Genomic DNA, 19,660 nt, shown 5'->3' on the forward strand with positions numbered 1-19,660 from the left:
CCTGATGTGATCCAATTGGATGAGATCATAGGCAGAAAAGCCTTTTGAAATGCTAAGTGCAAAAGATTTATAAATATCAGAGTGTATTTGAGGCAGGAGAGTAGCATCGGCAGAGACATGAAACAGGAGCAAGCCCTGTGTATAGGAGGAATAGTAAGCAGGTTTGGCTTGGAACCTGGGAAAAGCTGGGCTTGGGGATGGAAAGCTAACATGGCGCGACCCCACGCAGCAAAGCCTGAATCGTAGTCAGCCCCAGGAAGTTCTGGTCTGCTGAAAGGGAACATACAGAAAGGCAAAGCAAGTCCTTCCAGTTAACGAGGACTTTCCCATGAACAGCCAGCTTTCTCCTCGGGGAGACACCGTCAATGCGGGCTGTGCCCCTGGCCAATATTTGGTTTCTGGGAGGCCCTTGCCCCTGTCTCTTACCAAGGAATCATAGGAACAGGTGGAGAATGGAGCCCTAGAGGAGGGCCAGGTCAAGGTCCTGGAGGGTGGGGCATGGGAAGGAGGAGGAGGAGGAGGAGAAGAAGAAGGAGGAGGAGGAGGAGGAGAAGGAGGAGGAGGAAGAGAAGGAGGAGGAGGAGGAGCAGGAGGAGGAGGAAGAGGAGGAGGAGGAGGAGGAGTGGAAAGTAGCAGGTGGGCCTCAGTGATTGTGACCCTCCTGTGTAATCAGCCCTGATTAGGGAAAATCACTTGAGTGTAGAAGCCCCATGCGTTGGGTCCCTTCCCAGAGAGCTAGATTGCTAGGCTTCTTTGCCCTGTCAGGAGGGTTTACTGAGTGTGCAGAGCAGGTAGGAAGAACTTTCAGAAGCAGGTCTCTCTAAACGATTGTTGTTGCTGCTGCTGCTGCTGCTGTCCACCTCTCTACTCTCCCAAGGGACAGCAGTAGGAAATGAGAGGTGTGCACACCCAGGGAAACAAGTCTGGCCCTTGCCTTGCTTGGCTCCCTAGTCGTACAGCCCGTGGCTTGTTGTGTGGGATTGTGAATGGAAGTAGGAAAGATATCCATAGATAAGCACCGACTTGCTTCCAGCACTCAACAGTTACAAAAGACTCTCCTTCACGTCCTGTCCGTGAGTTCTCCCACGATGCTGGCACACAGGGTTGATCAAGCACTTCAGAAAGTCTGTGTCATTGGCTCACAATCCCAACTGCCACTACACAGGACAATCAAGACCTGTGTGAACTCTGTGGCTCACTACTGTGTTGCTGTGGATTCGGAAAGCCTTGAGAAGCCACTTCCTCTCAGCCTAGGTGGCAGTGTCCTGGAAGGCCCCAGTGGGCTTTCATTGCTGGGGAATGACAGGTGAGGTCAGGGTGGGGGTCTGGAGGTGTGTATTTCAGCTTATCCTAAAAACTCTGGGGAAATCATGTAGGCCTTAGGGTTGTCATCTACAGAATGGCGGTGGCACTGCCCATGTGGACCATCCTACAGAGCTGCCTTGATAATGTCCTCTGAAGACGCCCCTGTGCTATTCCAGGAGTTGAGCAAAGCCTTCCGTTTCCCGTTCTTCTCCCTCCTCAGCTATTAACAGGATGCTCCCTTCAGCCCTAAGACAGAGGGAGGTGATGTCTGGCTGGACCTAGGCTGCAGGTGCTGGTGGAGCTCTTTTGTGCTGTGGGACTTGGTCCCAGGTAGGTTTGCCCAGAGGCCATTCTGCTGGAAGGATGAGCTACGGGGAAAGGAGCTTCACCACAGGTGAGCAAAGAGAGACAGCCGGCTCGGAGGCTTTTAAATGTAAAGTGCTCTCTAGAGAGTTCGCAAAGGCCCTATTCCAGGGAGATCAAAGTCGGAAAAAGCTTGCTCCTCCAGAATCAAAGGCTCCTTGCTCTCAAGAGCAGACAGCAAAGATCCCCACCCCCACCCCCACCTCATAGTCCCCCACCCCCACAAGAAGAGCCAAGCAGAACAATGGCGAGTGGCTGCCTGCCCCCAGAACAGACGCCGGGCCAAGTCTGCAAACATCTGCACCTGGGATGCACCTGCCAGGCAGGGCTGACCCGGAAGCAGCGAAGCGCACCTGCTCTTTTGATTTCCCATCATTCACTGGGTGCGGATGGTCCCATGGATTCTTACACTGCCCTCTTCCCTCCCTCCTACTTGTGGTTGGCTGAAGGGTGTAGTGGGCAGGGCAGTTTCCAGTTCCTTCTCATCTAGTCGTTCCCTCTGTGACCTTAGACTGTCCCTAGCTTGGTGAGGTTTGCTGAGTATTGTAGATTCAATCCTTCTGCATTATTGACTCTCAGGGTGCTGTGGATTCAGTTGGGACAATGGGTGGGACTTACACTACATTCAAGAATGAGGCATTCATGTGGCTTTGACTGCAAGACAGAGGAGGAGAAAGAAAAACTTGAATTCTCCACAGTACTCACTCAGTTCCAAATAGTTGGTTGGTTTTGTTTGTTTGTTTGGTTGGTTGGTTTGGTTTGGTTTTTGATTCATCAAGAAAATTGATGGCTATGGGCTCACCTCAGTGGTACAGAGCAAAAAGCCCTGTGTTCCTTCCCCAGTGTGTGTGTGTGTGTGTGTGTGTGTGTGAGAGAGAGAGAGAGAGAGAGAGAGAGAGAGAGAGAGAGATTGGTGGGAGGAGAAGAGGAAGCAAGGAAGGACCCTCACCTACGCAGGTGACCTCAGACCTACCCATCCTTAATCCTTGCACCAAGTCTGAGGTCACCTGCCCCGCCCTCAAGGTGGCCAGGATACTCTTCATTACTCCCTCTCTGACACCTCCTAGGCCCGGATCTTTCTTGTATTCACTTTTCCTTTGGGTAAACAGTGCTCCCCACTGTGCCCCAGCTAGGAGCACACACCTCTGTAAAACAGAGAGAAGGTCTGTCTTCCACTTGTCCCATCCCCCCCCCCCTGCTCTGACCTCATCTCCCTCCCCACCCCCACCCCCTTGCCTTTCTCATCCACTTCTTGAAGACTCAGTTACACTCTGGGCCTTGAGTCTGCGGCTCCCCTCAGTCTCAAACCAACTTCCTTCTGTCTGTTCTATTCTGCTAAACCTGCTTTGATTCATTGCCAAGTTCAAATCTTCCATACACAGGTCTTCTTTGCTGGCACATTAAGACATGCTCTTCTACTTACAGTTTTAGGATAAATTATCGTGCTCGATGCCACAGTGCTCAACCTTGTGCTTGCTCTGATTTACCCTTTACCTCATTTGCAGCGGTCCTGGATCTCCACACCCATAAGATACAGACATTCTAGAGCTTTCTAAATATTTTTATATAAAGGGGATAGTTTATTCTGTGTTTCATTCACATATAGTCTAAAGGTTTCAAATAATTATATCTCCAAACTTCTGAACATCATCATACGTGGTCAGCAGTAGCTGGATAATGGGTGAAGAGGGGCCTCTCAGCACGTGCCTACTCCTCCCAGAGGGTGACTATTACACCATTTCTGTCACAGTGGTCCCGCTCCCACCCAAGCTGTTCCCAGACCATAAGCCCAAGGCTTCATCTCCCTCCACCAAATGCTGTCACACCAAGACCTGCCAGCAACACCTCTTTTCCCCACACCTGTGGCACCCTCTCCTCTCGGTCTTTCACCCCAGTTGTGGTGTTGGTCCCTTTCCCATAAAATGGTACCCAATTCCCTGCTTGGTTGATCTGCCTTCAATCTTGTCCCTCTCAAGATCATCTTTGAAGAACCATCGAGAAATTGCACTCAATATCTGTCAGACATCCTCATGTTGTACTCTCTGTCCTCAGACAGGTTCCTACAAATCTCCAAGAATGATATCTAACTACAGCCATCTGCCTGTGCGCTAGATTTTTTCTTTGTGGGGGGTGGTGTTTACTTTATCTTATAGTCTCTCATCAGTGGAAGCTGGGGCAAAAACCGAAGACGGAAGCTTGAAACCAACACCACGGGCTTGTTTCTAGGCTTACGTTCAGCTACTTTTTTGTTGCAGAATTTATTAAAAGATGAACCCGCCAACTCTCCCCAGGGCCAGGCCACACTCCTGCATGCCTGCCACCACTGCCAACTCTCTGGAGCTAGCCCCCACAGCATCTGGCTCACTTGTCCCATGAGCCACAAGTTCCGTCTCTGCTATAATCCCCTGTAACTGGCAGTCCCACACTCCAGTAACAAAATAGATCTGCCATCCTGGTGGTCTGATAACACAATACACAGTAACCCGGTAAAATCAGACTCTTAAGCATATAGCTAACAAATTAGATTTATGTATCCATAAAAATCACAATTTACACGATGCCAATAAATAATTTCAGACCCAATTTATTGATAAAGTTTTAACCCATTATTTCTAACCTTATGAAATCACAGTGAAACCACGTGGGTTCATGTTCGTAACCAGGTTCTTCTTCCCCGCCTCCCAGAGGTGATCTCTCTCTCTCTCTCTCTCTTTCTCTCTCTCTCTCTCTGCAACTCTTAGCATCACAGGCCTCCTCTGAACTAATATAATTGGACAGGGAAAATCATGTAACACCTTTCCTATCTAGGCCAGGCCCACATGCCCAGGAACTGTTCTACCCATAGTACTCTGGGCCTTCCCACATCAATTTCCAATCAAGAAAAACCACCTCACTTGTGCTTCCCCTCTCCCAGGTATGTCAAGTTTACAACCAAGGTTAGCCTCACCACAATCTACCCCTTGTCAACTTGATACACAAACACGTCACTGTTGAATGATAACCTTTCCTTTCTTGTTTGCCCCCTAAGATCTTGCATTAATTTCACAATACAAATTAGTCCAAATTTAAGAATACCACAAGTCTATTAAAAATTCATCACTTAGAAGTTCAATTGCTTAGTAAGTCATCTTGCACTGAAAGAGGATCATGGGTACTAAGTAGAAAGAGGATCATGGGTACTAAGTATGCTCAGAACAGTTAACTTCTTTCTCACTTCCCTAGCTGACAATAGAAACTGTCTCATTCTGTGTCCAATGGTCAGGTCCTCTTGGGCCATGGAAAAGCGAATGCATACTGTCTTCTACCAGATCCCAGGGAAGTCTGCTGTAGATGAAGAGACAAGCGCAAAAGCATTGACCTCTACAGAAGCTGCACAATGGTGGAGAAATTCAGGTCAGAGATGTGGGGTTAGACATGGAGATCCCTCAAGGCTGCTGGAGTTTTCCATTCACTTGAAGCAATGAAGGCTGATGATTCTATGTGATTGCAGTTTGGGATAAGATGGACAGCAGCTGGATCTTCACAAGTAAATCATGGGTTAGGTTAGCAGCGCAGTGCATGCAGCTCCTGGACTGATGCACTATCATGATGTACCCTGCGTGTGACTCTGAGAAAGACCGTGCAAGCTGTGTGTCTAATATGGCGTTCTTCTCCAAGACCTTTCAGTGGATCCCTTTAGCTTCCTGGCAAGATTCTAACTCAACTACTCTTCCCATCTTCCTCTCTGGTTTGCTTTCCACTTCTCTTTCCTCAAAGACATGTGCTCCAACCATCTTGAAACTCATCTAATTCCGTGACTCCAGTATGTTCAATCTGGACCTCAGTGACATTGGACTATATTATTCTCTTCTCTAGACCACACTTCTTCTAGCTTCAACCAAATACCAGCGCTAGTTAGCATCCTTTATTCCCCTGGAGTGTTAGTGTCGCCAAGACACTGGATCCCTCTTCAGCACCTGTTTCTTACTGTTTAAATTGCTGGTTACCGGTCTGTCTCCCAGTTAATGTGGCCCCTGGAGCCCTTGCGTGTGTCAAGAAGGCTATCTCCAACGGGAGAAGATCTGCTGATAAACCTCCCATAGCAAGATTTGCCCAACGATTGGGAAAGAAAGGAATTGCCTTACGTGGGAGGAGGAGGAGGAGGGGATAGATGTGGTGACTGCATTGCTTCACGCTTGAGCTGAAAGTAGAGATTTGATTTAATGATACATGGCCACACATTTCCCCACTCCACTCACCCACAGGTGCGTGCCCCCAGGTCAGCTACTTACACCACCCATAGCCCAGCTTCCCAATTGTCTTCTTCCTCTTGGATGAGAATAGTGGGTTTGAGCTGCGGCTCACAATCCTTAACTGTGAAAGTAAAAGTGAAGCCGGCCAGATCTCCAACTGGATCTCCTTGCTGTGGGCCCCACTCACCTCCCCCACACCAGGTCCTGCCCCTGTGATCAGGGTTTAACATGCATCAATGAAATGTCCTCCAATCTGAGCTGATCCTTCTGCTAATACAAAGTGGCAGCTTTTAAATAGGGTAGCGTCCAATTGTCACTTCCAATCACAGGCTCTGCTGAGGGAGACTTAGAAAGACTTAATCGTCTTAAGAAAACAAACAGAGGCCTCTCTGCCGAAGAGCAGCAGGCCCACAGATAGACAGATAGGAGACAGGACAAAAGCAGGCATGTCCAAGATCCTTCCTGTAATCCACCCTGCACTACTCCAGCACTCACAGACCAGGGCCTGGCGAGCAAAACTGACAACTGGACATGTCCCTCATCCTTTCCAATTAGCATCTCGCTCCTGCTCTCTCCCTCTTGCTGTCTGTCTTCCTGTGTGTATCTGGCTCCTTTAAAGGCACAAGGTATCTGCTGCTAATCTCTAGACAACTCTCAGCTGACCTCAGACTACTAAAATTTAGAATATGGCAGGTCAAGAGAGAGAGAGAGAGAGAGAGAGAGAGAGAGAGAGAGAGAGAGAGAGAGAGAGAGAGATCTGGCCCCTGAGAAGCCTAGTGGAACGCCTTCATTTTGTAAGAGTGAAAGGAAGTCCAGCTAAGAAGAGAGAGCTGTTTGTAAACAGACACCTGGGCTAGAGTGACAAGTCTTCTGATTTCCTAGCACAGTTCTCTTCTGTGATACCCGTGCTCCTTAACTGCCTATCCACCTGCACCTCCAGTGTGTGTGTGTGTGTGTGTGTGTGTGTGCACGCACACGCGTGCAGATGTGCTTGCCTGTGCATGCCCACAAGGAGGCCAGAAGTATAGAATGTCTTCCCCAACCACTTCCTACCTTACTCGGTGAGAAAATGCCTCTCACTGGACCCGGAGTCTGGCCTTTTGGGTAGACTAGGTATCCACAAGCCACAGGACCCGCCTGTCTCCACTGTGATTAATAGATACACACCCAGATTTTTACATGGATTCTGGGGAATCCAAACTCAGGTTCTCAGGTTTGCGTGCCAGGCACTACACCACTGATCCATCTTCCCAGCCCTTCTCGTGGGCGTTTTGGAAAACTCTAGACTGAATGTCCCAAGCCCTGGAGTTCTGACTATTTGGAGCTTTGGCCATCACTGGCTTTGTGAACTTCCCATGCGACAACGTTCCGACTCAAAGATCAGAATCAATAAAGATGCTCCGTGCCTTTCAGCTTCTCTTCCAGCTCTTGTCGAAGCCGTGAGTGTGTGTCCGTGGGGCTGAGGGGAGTGGAAGTGGAAGTTGGGGCAGGGCTGTTACATATTGAAAGGTGGAAAAGGACTCAGTAAGGGGCCCTGCTGCTCAAGCTGCAAAGCTCCAGCTAGGAAGCCCCCACTTCTTCAGAAGGCACTGCCAATAGTGCTCACTCAGCCTCGCGGGGCCAGGCTTTGTTCCTGGGAGCTGGGGAGCTGGATACTAAGGGTTCGGGGTTTGTACAGGAAGTCGTGAGTACACAGGCTTCTGAAATCTGGGAGAACACATGTAAAATCCCTTCCGACCTTTTCAAAGGCACCTGCTTCTGAAACTTCTGACATCACCCTCAGGAAGTCAAACTCAGCTGGGCTGAAACTCACGCGTCCCCTTAAGCACAGGGTGTTGTATAGCGTTTGGTTTACAGTGGCTATTCTAGGCCTGTTTGAGGTAGACACGAAAACTCTGAACCCATAGGTAAGGAGCCAGAAATAGACATGGTTATAGGACAAAGAAGCCATGAGCAAACCTCTCTAGGAGGGCAGCTGGGCAAATGCCCTACAGCAGGCCCACACCCGGTAGATCACAAGACTCGCTGGAGGGCTTGTAACGCTTAGCCCCCGCTGAGTCACCCTCTTCAAGGGTGGCACCTGGGGACCTGCACCATGTTGTAAGCACCCGAGGCATTTCTGTGCCTGCTCAGGTCTGTCCTTTCTGCATGAGGAAGCCTTCAGTCTGAGCTTGAAGCTCCATTCAGCAAAGTAATTTGCACAATGGGACAACTGACTGTCCTTTGTCAAGTCACCTTACAGCCCTTAACCTTTTCTCTCACCCAGAGAAACCATAAAACATATGTATGCATATGTGTGGGCTGTAAACAGGAGCAGGGGTCATGCCCCTGCCTCAGTCCATCAGGAGAAAAGGAGCCCCACCCCATACTGATCACCAGAAGGTTCTCGAATTAGAGAATGGGCTTCGGGGGGCTTCGTAGAACCCAGAGAGTTTGTACCCTGTTCTCCCCTATGCTGGTCTCTTTGAGATGAGTAACTGGCTATAGGGAGTGGCAGGAAGACCCCCCCCCCCTTTGTCATGTGTCTCCCAGGGTCCAAGAGCAAGGCAAAGAGGCTGCGGACTTCCCCTCCAGGAACTCACTGGCCCTTACACCTGCTTTGCTCACTGTATGGTTGGCACAGTCCTCTGGGTTTGATTGTGATTTTTTTTGAAAAGTAGTGATAAAGCTGTCTTATGTCTTTTCATTGTCACTGAGAGTCCAGGATGAATTGAACAAGTGGCCCTCAGCCCCGCCTTCCTTAAGCTGGTCATGACTGAATGTGGTCCACACTCAGCCTCTGTGAGAAGTCAGGAGCACTTCCTTACATGATTCCTAACAAAGGCATTGTGGGGGAGTTCACAGTTAGGGCAGAAAGACTTTTTTTTTTTCTTTCCATTTTTTATTAGGTATTTAGCTCATTTACATTTCCAATGCTATACCAAAAGTCCCCCATACCCACCCACCCCCACTCCCCTACCCGCCCACTCCCCCTTTTTGGCCCTGGCGTTCCCCTGTTCTGGGGCATATAAAGTTTGTGTGTCCAATGGGCCTCTCTTTCCAGTGATGGCCGACTAGGCCATCTTTTGATACATATGCAGCTAGAGTCAAGAGCTCCGGGGTACTGGTTAGTTCATAATGTTGATCCACCTATAGGGTTGCAGATCCCTTTAGCTCCTTGGGTACTTTCTCTAGCTCCTCCATTGGGAGCCCTGTAATCCATCCATTAGCTGACTGTGGGCATCCACTTCTGTGTTTGCTAGGCCCCGGCATAGTCTCACAAGAGACAGCTACATCTGGGTCCTTTCGATAAAATCTTGCTAGTGTATGCAATGGTGTCAGCGTTTGGATGCTGATTATGGGGTGGATCCCTGGATAAGGCAGTCTCTACATGGTCCATCCTTTCATCTCAGCTCCAAACTTTGTCTCTGTAACTCCTTCCAAGGGTGTTTTGTTCCCACTTCTAAGGAGGGGCATAGTGTCCACACTTCAGTCTTCATTTTTCTTGAGTTTCATGTGTTTAGGAAATTGTATCTTATATCTTGGGTATCCTAGGTTTTGGGCTAATATCCACTTATCAGTGAGTACATATTGTGTGAGTTCCTTTGTGAATGTGTTACCTCACTCAGGATGATGCCCTCCAGGTCCATCCATTTGGCTAGGAATTTCATAAATTCATTCTTTTTAATAGCTGAGTAGTACTCCATTGTGTAGATGTACCACATTTTCTGTATCCATTCCTCTGTTGAGGGGCATCTGGGTTCGTTCCAGCTTCTGGCTATTATAAATAAGGCTGCTATGAACATAGTGGAGCATGTGTCCTTCTTACCAGTTGGGGCATCTTCTGGATATATGCCCAGGAGAGGTATTGCTGGATCCTCCGGTAGTACTATGTCCAATTTTCTGAGGAACCGCCAGAAAGACTTACAGAAGGTAAGTGACTGGAAGGCCCACAAGTGGAGGTAGGCAGAATGGTGTCCACTTCCCATTGACCAGGAGGACTAAATATTCTCTCCCAAGTTCAAGTATCTGACCTGAACCCACATTTTGGAGCTGAGACCTGAGTCTTCTGCCTTTCCTCAAAGCAGGACTTCAAATCTGCTCACTGGCAGAGGTGAGCTCAGGAATAGACTGTACCACTAAGAAACCATTTCTCATCAGATCATGTTTTATCCATTCAACACTGCACACTCACTGTCAAATAACCTGGACAGTTAAAATAACACTTTTGTCCAATTGTGTCCAACTGTGGCCCACAGGCTGCGTGTCCCCTCAGATGGTGATGAATGTGGCTCAGCATATTTGAAGATGACAATATTAGGTGGCAATTGCAAAAGGTTAGAAATAGCTACTAGTTTAGGACTGGGCTCATAGGTTAGTGGCTTGCCTTGTACTCACAGGCTCCTAGGTTTGATCTCCAACGCTATAAACAAATGAAGCCAAAATAAATAACATTAACTTCTTAAGTCAATGTGTCTCCCCGCAGGGGGTCATGGCGGACATGATTCCAGACAGAAAGCAGAGATGGTAAAACTATGTTCACACTGTAAAGGGTGTCCTTCACTCTTTTAGAGGGTTTTCCTAAATTGATTTATTTTTATTTCGTTAAGTGGCTGAAAAAGACAGGTAAGAAGAGTGGGGCAGGGAATTAAAGACAAAGCAAGCAGGAATGTCTCCACCTAGCCCCAGAGTCCTGGAAACACAGGGTCCTGTCTACCCAAAGGAACCTCCTGATCTACAACTCTTCGGAGGGACACAGCTTTCACACAAAGAGAGTTGAAGCTTCCTGGTGGTGAATGGGAGGTTACAACTGAGGCTCAAAGGGCTGGACCCGTGCCTGTTCCAGGAGAAGCCAAAGGAGATGAGAAGCTGCCATTCCCCTGTGCAACCCTGCCTTCCCAGTCGCAGCCTGGCTGTCCCAGTACAGAGATCTATACCCCAAGAACCTGAAAACCTGCCAAAGCCATCACCATGATGAGCAGGTGAGCCTAGGAGCCCGTGATTTATGTCACACCATCCTATGGGCAAAGCTGCCTGCGACAGGCTGTCAGACTGATCAATGGATAAAGGGAGCTGCTAACTAGGGGCACGGCTCCTCACTTCATTTTTAGGGATCTTTGAAATGAAATATCACTAAGTTCCATTTCAGGGTACGACGGCTTTAGCATGAAAGCACCCTTTTAATACTTTCTTGAGGCTTGGGAACAGGGAGGAGGAGGAGGGACTTTTGCTGGTGGTTCCCAGGGAAGATATATTCACCCCACCAAGTAGCTCTGGTGTGAAATGCTGTGCTGGGACTTCGTGAAGTTGCAGGGCCCTGATCTGCATGGGGAAAAGGCCAGATGTGTTGTGTGGATGCCTGCTCATTCGTCAACTTGCTCTGGGACTGAGCTCAAAATGGCTGTGTAAATAACTCAGCCAGGGAGGCCGGCAGAGCAAAGCTCTGGCAGTTACCGTGCTATGAAATATGCATTAATTACATTAAACATTCAGTCCGAGACTCAGCAGTGAGGTCCTCTTTGTCAGCTCTTATAGAGCGAGCACAGAGAGGCCAGAACGCGACAGCAATGGCCTTCTGTAAAAAGGCCCCATTGCTGAACGTAGCACCCCGACCTTCTCCTCGGATGTCCCTTGTGTGGCCTGGGGGTCCCTGCCCAGCAGCACAGTTGCTAATGAGGCCAGGGCCCACAGTTCTCACTCCCTAGGACCCCCCCACCTCTGCTCTGCCTCTCAAATGCTGCCCACCGTGCCTTGAATCTCAGCCAGGCATCTCTCGTGTGTGTGGCTGTTCACAGAGGAGCTGGGTGTGAAGGTGGAGGTTCTGCAGAGCCTGGTACCATCAGCAGAAAACAACCTCGCTCCAGGGAGAGAAGATGGTCCAGCTTAGATCATTGCCTGATAAAGGCAAAAACTAGATGTAGTAACAACATGCCTTCGGAGGGAAGGTGGGGGTTTGACGCATACTCGATGAAGAGAAAGACATGTACGCAATACACATATACATGGATTCACAAAAGATGGAAAGATTCACAAAAGATGGAAAGAGATTAACATGTGTTGAAGGTACACACAGAGAGATATACAAATTCACACCTTCGATGTACCAATTACTTTTCTATTGCTGTGATAAAACACCAGGACCGAGACAACCTACAGAAGAGTGAGTTTATTTGGGTTTATCGTTCTAGAGAGTTAGAATCCATGAGGGTGGAGCAAAAGCAATAGACAGACGGTAAGAATGCAGCAGGAGCAGAAGCTGAGGCCTCACATCTTGAACTGCAAGAAAGAAGCACAGAAGGTGAACTAGAAACCACTCAAGTCTTTTAACTCTCATAGCCTGTCCCCATGATGCAAAATTCCCCTAACAAAGCCATCTCTCCTAAGCCTCTCCAAACAGCGTCAACCAAGTATGAGCCAAGAATTCTAATGCCTGAGTTGAAATGAGAGGGGGGGGTGGGGTAGAGACAGACAGACAGACAGACAGACAGACAGACAGACAGACAGATACTTATACAAGGTAAAGAGGGACACACACACGATGGAGAGAGGAGAAGTGGGACTATGCATATGTCTGAACCCTTCGGTAGGACAGAGCACTTGTGGTACTCTGGACCCTTGTGTCACCTGTCAAGGCCAGCCATCTGGTTTCACTCCCCATAGACTGCCTGCTGTGGCAGAATCAGATCACCTGTTCCCTGAGCCTGCACTCTACTGCTTTGGATGACATGAGTCCAGCCACAATGCAGAGAACTGGGAGGACAGAGGATTCGAGTTGGAACACAAAAGTGCCATGTCCCTGGTTGTACATCATGGCTAGGCACACCTGGTCATTTGGTCACCATGCAGAATGAACAGCTCTTCCACATGCCTTCTGTACGAGTCCTTTAATGCCCTTCATGGACAATCTCGTTGTCTTCAAACTGTTCTGTAAGTTTACATATGAATTTGCTTCTTCCAGTAAACCTGTAATAAACATCTTTATGGCTCCTTCAACAGCAAAGCATTTGTTCATCTACAGTCTAGGGAGGGCTCAAGCGGTGCACAGCCCTTGGCTGAAGATGGTAATCTACAGGTACTGTTGCAGTGGAGGGCATATGAGCCAGTCCCATCAGATTTACAGAAATGGTCGATATGGGGCAAGGAGGGGGTCAGAGTCAGGGGACAGGGAAAACTGAAGCTGAGTTCAGAAGTCCTGGTGGCTTCCAGGTGAGAGGTCACAGCATGTATGCTTCAAGGACTGACTGCAGCCACAGGGGACCTTTCCCTGTGTGATTTTTTTTCTTAGTGTAATAATAATAATAATAATAATAATAATAGACAATCATTTTGGATTATTTGGGGGAGTCCTATAGTTGAACCTTTCATCTTGGTATAAATCTCCAGACTTCATATAGAAATTAAGAAATTTTAAAAGAAAGATAATTTGAAACACAATTTGTGTGTGTGTGTGTGTGTGTGTGTGTGTGTGTGTGTGTGTGTGTATACATTCACATGCTATGATATACCTGTGCAGGTTAGAAAACAACTTTTGGGAGTTCTCTCCTTCCACCATCTGGGCTCCCAGGGTTGAACTCAGGTCATCAAGCTTGGCTGCAGCCCCCTTCCCTGCTAAGCTACCTCGCTAGCTCAAGCTACATATTTTCAAGTGAGATTTGACTACACACACACTGTTTCATAACTCACAACATGTATGCATGTGTCTGAATGCACACATTTGCCATGCCAGTTTTACAATTATATGTGCTTTATTATATTTCTGTGCCTTCATTCATTCGATCAATCCCAGTTATTGAACATCTAGACAGTTTCTCAGTTTAACAGTCAGACAGAGCAGCTATAGTTAGCATCCTTGAAAACACATCCTTGCACAGCGTCCTAATTACATCCGAAGTTTGAACACTGGCATCCCAGGGACTGAGAACAAACATGGTTTAAGGCATCGGATACATGCTAGCGTTTACCCATCTATGTGTACTGAATAAAGGGCTTTCCTCTCCATTCTGAAGCCAATATATGTTTTATCCAGTTGCAATACCTGAAGTCCCCAAGGGGCATTTCTGTAAATGAGTGCCAATTTTCACGATCACCACCAAATACTCGAAAGCACGAGGGATAAAAAAGGGGGGACAAGAAGTAAGGAAAACTCGCAAGCAGCCAGCTCCTGCAAAAAGGTCCTTAATCTGTCTCCTTAAGCTCCTGCTATCAGAGTTCCAGCCACTGTGTCTTCATAGAGGTGCTGAACAGCAGCTGCTCACCTGGCCACCCAAGCTCTCAGAAGCAAAGCCTCCATGTGCTGTGGAGAGAGGCATGTGAACAGGTCCCTAGAGAGAAGGGTCCCTCTCTCTGTGTCTGTGATACTTTGATCTGAGAGACAGGTGAGACTCATGGAGGAGAGCTGAGTTGTTTCTCTTTCCAGAGTTCCCAGGGCTTGCCCAAATATTTATTGTTCAGCCGTGAAGTAAGCAAAGGAGTGAAGTTTGTTAGTTTCCCTCTCTTGGGTGCAAGCTTTAGAAGCGAGTGGCAAAGTCAACTTAGAGTCCCAGGCTTCAGGGAAGATGTGGCAATCGATTTATTCATAAGTTCAAAGACATCTTTACTGGGGAAGGGTCTTCCATTTGCTAAGCTAGGAAAAAAAAAAAAAGGAGGCAGGGAAGGCAGCTGAAGCCAGGATCTGAAAGCAGGAATAAAGTTACCCAATAGTCAGAGACTTCAGCCTCACCCACACTAAGCATTTCCTTACAGACAGATGCTGTTTCAAGCTTAAACACACAACCAGGGATGCAGAGACCTCTGCTCTCAAGGTTCAAGTGTGGAAGGAGTCTCCGATGGCCTCTGCAGGCGACCTGTGGGACTCAAAGGCTGGGTTGATCTGTACAGACAGCAGCTATGACCCTAGGTCGTAACAGAAGCAGGTTTCCTCAACTAAAGCCATCTGCAGCACCCCCTGCCCTACTGTGTGCACTGGGAAAAGGAAGTTGCTGCCCTGCAGTGTGTAGTTTGTGAGCCTCGTGTTTTCAGTCATGGCTCTCTTTATAAAGATCAGGGGTCGGGGGCCAGAGGTCAGGGGCCAAGGAGATGGCTTGCTTGTTAAAGTGCTTTCCCACAAGTATGAAGACAAACAGGATGGCACATGCCTGTGACCCCAGCACTAAGGAAGCAGGGACAGCTGGATCCCCAGGGTCTAACACTGCTCAGCACTGTCAGCCTGCCGACACATCACATAGCAAGTACCCAATACATAAGTGCTGGTTTACCTTCTTTTTCTTTTTCCTTTGGTTTTTAAATTTTTATTTATTTTATTGTATGCGTGAATGATATGAGTATGCACACCACACGCATGCCCAATACTGTGCATGGTATTGGATCCTCTGAAACTAGTATTATAGACAGGGGTGAGCTAGCTGCCATGTGGGTACTGGGAACCAAGCAATGGTCTCCAGCTCGAGCAGCCAGTGACCCTAAATAGTGAGTCGCCTCTCCAGCCCAATACCACTGTGCCTTCTAAGTGACCTTGTTCTTCTAAATGGAAAGTCTTCCACTTCTGCACATGAGAGTTGACACTTCTTACATTCTCCAAGTCTAATTTCAGTTAATTCAGTCCCTCTCTTCCCTCTTCCCTGTCACTCCAAGGGAGTTAACGATCTGAGCCCCCGCCCCATACACACATTCATTTCAAAACGAACCTACTTCCTGAAGAGAAGGCGGCTCCAGAGGCTCATTGTAGTCACCTGCATGTAGAAACCCAAAGGTAACATTGAACCTGTGACCTCAGATAGCTTAGAGAACACCAAAGGTCACCACAACCGTGATAGCTTGTTCTGAAGGCCAAGACTCACACCCTGTGGAGGGCAGACAGTAGATTTCCCATGAGAAATTTTCCTGGTGTCTGGATTTCTCTGCAGCCTGACCTTAAAGAAATAAGATAAAGGCTGGATCAGCGGAGGTGTTATCAGGTGAGAACTCAGGATGAAGGAGATAGCTTGTCTGAGGAGGATAAATTGCTTCCCCTTTCCTATCATGTGTCCTTAATACCTCATGAATCTAAAGGTGTTCATTTATGCCTGACTTTGGGGGCAATGTGTATTTATAGTATACACAACTCTGGCTTGTATCTGTATGTATAATTTGTAGAATAAATGTTAAATGAGCTGCACTACTACAAATTGGAACTTGAACGCGTACGTACATCAAAGATGAATTAAAAGCTTCTAATAGAAAAGTACTGAAATGAACAGTCATTTGTTTTTATATGAGTTCAAAGGTAATAGAGCAACTTTCTCTTTGGACATCTGGCTCCTAACTTAGCCTACCGAGCCATAGGGCTTGGTTTCAAAGAACATGGACTGCTACCCCAAGTTCACCCTGCCTCAGCCTTCCTCTCCACAAACACCAGCTGAGGGGCTTGGAAGATGCTTAGTCAGTGAAGTGCTTGTAGCACAAACACGAGGACTGGGTTTGAATCCCCAGCATCCATAAGATCCATCCTGATGGCAGGCACTTGTATCCCTAGCACTGGGGAAGCAGAGACAGGCAGATCCCCGAGGCTTGCTGGCTAGCCTGTCCTGCCACATTAGCAAGCGCCTGGTCAGTGGTCCAGTGGGAGGCCCTGCCAAAGAGTCAGATTGAAAGCAATAGAGGAAGATATCTGATATCAATCTCTGGCTACCATAGATATACTTTCACACACACACACACACACACACACACACACACACACACCATACATACATCCCATACCACATACACATACCACACAAATACAATCATACATCACACCACACCACACCACACACATATCACACACACACACACACACATACCATACACACATACCATACACACACATACACACACCACATACATATCACACACACACACACAAACACACACAACAGACAACCACACACACACATATTACACCACAGCACACACATACCACACCACGCCATACACATATCACACACACACACCCCCCACACCACATACACACACACACACACACACACACACGCACGCACGCACGCACGCACGCACGCACGCACGCACCAGCTTTGACTATGGATGTATGCTCTCAAATGTATAGGGTGGCCAGGACCACTGGCTGGCTTTACGTCAGTGGCAAGATCGAGGAAGGAGACAGTGGATATGAAGAAGGAAAATCCTATTGCTGCTTCCCCATTGCCTTCAACAACACCCCTCAGTTCCCGTCAGTGAGCTCAGCCAGTCACCTAACTTCATGCCTCCACCCCCGCATGTACAATCCAGGATAACAGTTGATTCTTTTATTGCACCATAACCTGATGAGAAAGACATTGACACTTTATCTGTACCAGATTCTCCCTCCTCAGCACGGACGATCTGTCCCACCTCTGGACTGCCTGTCCTCAGCCTCACTGGCTAATTTGTCTCTGTGTTGAATCACCAGCCTCTCTCCATCCACCTTGCCCTTCCTCCACCACCTCAGCTGCCTTCAGTGCCTGCACATGTGAGATCTCTCCCCGTTCTGGGGGGAGGAGGTGGCCCCTGACTCCATGGAGCCCCATAATGCAGCCTTTGCTGGATCTTCAGGATCTGCAGCACGGCTGTCCCCAGCCACACCCGTGTGACAGAAGGGGCTCCCAGAACCATGTCAGAGCTAGCCTGGGCCGCTGGTTTAAGAGGATGGCTTCTATACAGTCTTTTTAAAAACTACAGGAATCAAAATGGAACAAAACATTTTAGAAGGGTTATTCTTGGCCACTTCGATAAGCTTTGCTGTTCGTTACCCGCTTCCTTCCCAAAGGTGGGGATTTGATTGTTGCGCCTTCAGGATGACCTCAAGTGAATTTGAATCTCCAGCCCTCTGTAGACCCCCAAAAGTAGCAGAGCGCCTGGATGTCGGCAGCCTCTGATAGATAAAATGGGAAAGGGAAATAGGAAGGAAGGAGAGAATGGAGTCAAGAAGGAAGCCTAAGCCCACAACCCCTGGAGACCGCAGTGATCCACATCCCGGCTTTTATCCCCTCCCATCGCAAATAGACCCTCTCTGTTCTCATCCTCCTGGCCTAAATTTGCAGCAGTTCCCGTGTTTGCTGTGCTGTACCTTTGAACCAAGCTCTCTGATATTTTGCTCTCTGATATTTTCATCCTCAGGTCCCTTGGGACGGGGCTGTCCTGTTGGCTTTCTTGACCTTTCGTATTTCCCTGGCTTCCCCTCTGAAGAGTTTGTCCGTTTCTGACACTCGTCATTGCCCACCCTACTATCTTCCTGACAGTTCCAGCACACATACAAATTGTAACCACCTCTACCTCATTTTTCAACAAATTACCTTTCCCTCATCTTAGTCATCCGGCCGTCTCCTTCAGTGACCCACGCTTCCCGCACACTTGACAATTCCCCGAAGTCATCTGAACCTGTGCTCCAGCCTCCTTTTCATTTTCCTAACTTCGCCTCCCTTATCTCTTTTACACTCTCCGTACTTTGTTCTGTAATCTCCCAGCTGTACCTGGTGTTTAATGCCTGACACACTTCTTCTTCTACATTGTGAATTCCCTTATTGCCAGGGCTGTATGTGGGATGACCCCGGGTTTACGTTAATTTATGGTTGAATGCTTCTCATTTCCACCCACGGTCTTCACTTCTTCCCTGACTTCAGCATCACAAGGAGCGACTTCTCCTGGCTTCTCTAATGCACTCCAGACTCGTCCTGTGTCTTCACACTGTGGAGGAAAGGCACTGATTCTTCACTCAGGCCCAAGGAAGCAAGTGGTGACCTCTCGCAGAAAGCCATGCCGAGGAGGAAGTCACCCTTGTAAGAGGTGGGAAGGAACCTCTCTTCCAGTGTCTTATCTGACCACATGCTGCAGGTAACAAACATCACAAGCCAAATGCAGAAAACAGCTCCTTTCTGCTGTGCTCTACCCAGCTCCGCTGAGCCCACAGGGATGCTGCCAGGGTGACCTGGACCTGAATTTGGGGCCACTGAGTCTTGCCTTGGCCAAGCACCTTTCCCTTCTCCCCAGTCTGCTCCTTGGTGTTCACATCTGTAAAAAATGGAGCCAATCATGAAGCCCTTTACCTGGGAACCAAGACTGTTCACTGTGACAATGCTCTCTCTGCTGCTGATATCATCAGGACATCAGCAGACTGCACTCTCCGCGGGCCCCCTTCTTTCTTCTCATCTTCTTTGGAGGGTCTGTTTCTTCCACTTCTTTCTGGTCTGGGGCAATCATGCTCTGAATAAGCAAGGTGCCTCTCTAGTCTTCCATGGGTGACAGGGGTACTGTCACCATTTCTTTGGGGGCTCAGATGGCTGAGGAGCAATGTGGGGCCGTAGGGTAAGGGTGAAATGTCACTCCATAGCCTTGGCCCTGTCACTTGGAGCCCCTTTGTTTCATTAGAAGAAAGAACCCAAAGTCAGGAGGTTTGGGGATAACCAAACATTGACACTCACAGCGGGTAAGGTTAATAATTTACACAGAGGAAGATAGCATTTGTAGTTTATACATTTAAGGGTGTTTTAAGATATGCTTTTAATCATGCATATGTGGCTGTTTCTGTGTGTGGGCTTGTGTATATGAGCACACACGCCCATAGAGGCCAGAGGTACTAGATCCACTGGAACTGGAGTTACAGGCAGTTGTGACCCATCCAACACGGGTACTGGAAATCTAGAGTCTTGGGGAAGAGCAGTATGTACTCTTAACTACTGAACCATCTCACCAGGTCCAAGTCTCCAAAGCTAAAACAAAACATTAGACTCTATAATCAGGCTTAAAAACCAAACAGTGAATTAAAGGGT

General features: G+C 48.1%; 1 long non-coding RNA gene across 5 annotated transcripts; it reads right to left on the minus strand.

Annotated features, from left to right (window-relative positions):
- Window positions 1-9,745: 9,745 nt before the first annotated feature.
- Window positions 9,746-19,260, minus strand: Gm30815. 5 transcript variants are annotated; one of them, XR_865868.1, is made up of 3 exons: window positions 17,645-19,260; window positions 15,563-15,787; window positions 9,746-12,842 (listed from the first exon to the last, which is right to left on the minus strand). It is a non-coding gene; the product is annotated as a predicted gene, 30815 (long non-coding RNA). The 5 variants fall into 5 exon arrangements; XR_865864.1 differs by having other exon boundaries at window positions 9,746-12,155; window positions 12,703-15,787; XR_865863.1 differs by lacking the exon at window positions 9,746-12,842 and having other exon boundaries at window positions 13,606-15,787; window positions 17,645-18,578; window positions 18,938-19,260.
- Window positions 19,261-19,660: the final 400 nt, after the last annotated feature.

Source organism: Mus musculus, chromosome 1, assembly GCF_000001635.26.
Source record: "Mus musculus strain C57BL/6J chromosome 1, GRCm38.p6 C57BL/6J".
Lineage (NCBI taxonomy): Eukaryota > Metazoa > Chordata > Mammalia > Rodentia > Muridae > Mus > Mus musculus.